The sequence below is a fragment of the Eurosta solidaginis genome, chromosome 2 (assembly GCF_040869045.1).
Source record: "Eurosta solidaginis isolate ZX-2024a chromosome 2, ASM4086904v1, whole genome shotgun sequence".
Classification (NCBI taxonomy): Eukaryota; Metazoa; Arthropoda; class Insecta; order Diptera; family Tephritidae; genus Eurosta; species Eurosta solidaginis.
Genome location: NC_090320.1, coordinates 100,192,623 through 100,195,419, shown reverse-complemented (window position 1 = coordinate 100,195,419; position 2,797 = coordinate 100,192,623). Strand labels below are relative to the sequence as shown.

Sequence of the window (2,797 nt, the reverse complement as noted above, 5' to 3'; positions counted from 1 at the left end):
ACGTTGGCGAAATGCGTAAAACAAAACAGTCCATGGCTTCAATTATGGTGACTTTCTTCAGCTTTCCATTACTTTTATATTTCGCTGTAGGAGTGATAACTGCATTAAGTAAGAGTGCTATAATGCAGTTTCTTGAATCTAGATACAAGTAAAAAAAATCATTAGTGTTTTTTTTCTAGAACCACTTTAAAAAAATATACTCACTGTCGTCTATTGATTTGTAGTCTAGCTTGGAACATAGTTCCCTGGATGGTTTGTCCTTTATCTCGTCACTAAATATTTTGGGGACGTGGGGTAAAAATTTCTCCCACATTGCAAAAAATGAAACCTCTGTGTTTTTAAAAATCATGTTGAAATCGGGTTCAATCTGAAATTAATTACTATAACATACATAATGTGTTATTCAAAATGTTTACCAGAATCGGTCCTAGGGTGGCATTCTTATAGCGTGGCCACTCGGAAACTACATCCCCAATATCTAAATTTATTATGGACTTTCTTCTTGCCGTGAAGGTTCGTTTCCACTTTTCCTGAACTTCCTCTAGTGGCGAGTCGTTATATTTCAGCCAAGATTTAAATATTTCGAAAACGTTGTCATCCACTTCATCGGAGGAGCTTCCACTGTCTTCGTAAAACGACTCTGTGCCCGTTATGGTGCTAGATGAACTTGTTAGTGATAGTCTACGCTTTTTACGGGCATTGAAATAGCGGTCGAAAAGCTTTCCCGAGGGTTTTTTACCACGACGACAAATCTATGTAGCCTATTGATCATTAAATAAAAAAATATTACAAAAATAATTGAAAACTGACGAAGTCAAAGTTGGAATGACATCGAACCTACAAATATCCAGCTTTAGATTTTATGAACTCACCACATTTTCTCCTCGAAACTGAGAGCAAATACAATCTGGCAAAGCCTCCATATCTTTGATCAACAGCTTCTGCCCGCCAGATAAGCAATTGTCTATAATGCAATTCACAACGTCTTCTTGATGTTTTGGCGTTGTGTTTTATTGTTCTCATAGTATTCCAAAGCGTCTTGACCAGCAGGTGTTTTTATCAAAACAGCTCTCAAATCCTTATAAATGTATAAATAAATAAAGCTTTCCATTAAAAAAGGTTTACATTGCCGGGCGAAATATAATGCAACGTAGCAGTTGTTTGACCAAAATGCATCATATTACAATTGTATTCACAAAAATAGCAGTCACAACTTTTTAAACATTGTTTGGTTATTAATTTAATAAATTGTATACCGAAAACCGAACGAACTAATTTTTAAAACGCGTTTGAAAAAAGTAGGAAATTTTAGACGTTTTTGATAAAATTCATAAAAATTCAAAAATTTTTACTAGGAATTTTCAGAAAATGTTTGGGCACGCAGTTTTGTAGTTTTATCAATTTTAATGAAACAAAAATAAAGTTTGAAGTTTGTAAAAGTCAACATTGATTTTTAGATTTTTTTCAATAATTTTGACTGCTTTTTTTGTGATCACAGGTACACATACAGACACTGAAAATAATACCTGTGAATTAAGACCGCAATTTCGAAGAATTGGAGACTCCAACTTGTTATGGATGCACATTTTCAATGGAAGCAGTAAGGAAGGCGGTCGGCATGATGTGGTGGTGCACAGTGGCTAGTCATTGTCGGCTGGGGCGGGTCCTTGCCAACCTTACGCTTTCAAAACGCTTAAAAATTCAAAAGAAAACGACATCCGTCCGAACCGGATGCCACGGACAGACCGTTACAACATTCAAAATTTTAAATTCAAACAAAAAGAAAAAAATCTGACGCAAAAAAAATTAACCGAAACTAACCGAACCGGAAACGACCGGTTACTAAACTCTGAAAATCAAAAAAAATGCTGAAAATAAATACAAAAGGATATAAACAAAAAGGGCCGAATATAACTTGGGGGCGCCGCGGGTGTTGTTGCGACGCCCGGTGCATGTCCCACCCTCAAAATCCATGGCCACCGACGCACCTAAAATTTCGGTGGCCCCTTACCTGGTAACCCTACGTGCCTTCTAAATAAATGGCGACGCCAGCATTCCCATATTGTTAACAAATTTATTCAAGTTTCATTATTACTAATATAGCATTTCTTTATATAAACTTCTTTTGATCTTACTGCAAGGGTCTTTTTTTTTATATATATATTTATGCTTATAAATATTCTTATTTAAAAAAAAAAGTAGCAATCAAAAATGCGTGCCGAATTGGAGAGGAACTTTTTTTTTTGTAAGTTTTTAGAAAAATTATTGTGAGGTGCGTTTTGTGACGGTTCATTGAATGTAATAATAATTGGTTTGTTTTTATAATCTAATATATTATATATATAATAAAATTTTTGTTTGTTTTTTTTTGGTAGAAATTTGGTTAAATGCCCTTTTCTTTTTTTATCCACAAACCTATCTTAGGGCTGTACAGTTTGGATACAACTTCCGATAATTGGGGCCCCCTTACAAAATTAATATGTTGTTGTATTAGACTTACTTTGAGTTTAACAAAACATCAATTTGGTATAACACATAGTATAATGACACTAATATGTACTATGTACTAAGAAATTTGTTATAAACGCAACTAAGACTAAATTTGGGGTAAATCATACTCCTTAAAAAAAATTGTTTTACATGTTCAAGTAAAACGTAAGCTCTTAAATTCATAGAAAAATTACCGGAGTCATTTACCTGTTCAGGTAGAACGTGAACTTTTAAATTTATGGTAAAATTAACGAAATCGTTTTACAGGTTCAGGTAAAACGTGAACTTTTTAAACTTATAGTAAAAT

General features: G+C 33.8%; 1 long non-coding RNA gene across 1 annotated transcript; it reads right to left on the bottom strand.

Moving 5' to 3' along the window:
- Nucleotides 1-655: 655 nt before the first annotated feature.
- Nucleotides 656-1,848, bottom strand: LOC137242298 (uncharacterized). Its single transcript, XR_010950176.1, has 3 exons — nt 1,527-1,848; nt 873-1,078; nt 656-761 (listed from the first exon to the last, which is right to left on the bottom strand). It is a non-coding gene; the product is annotated as an uncharacterized lncRNA (long non-coding RNA).
- Between the last annotated feature and the right edge of the window lie 949 nt (nt 1,849-2,797).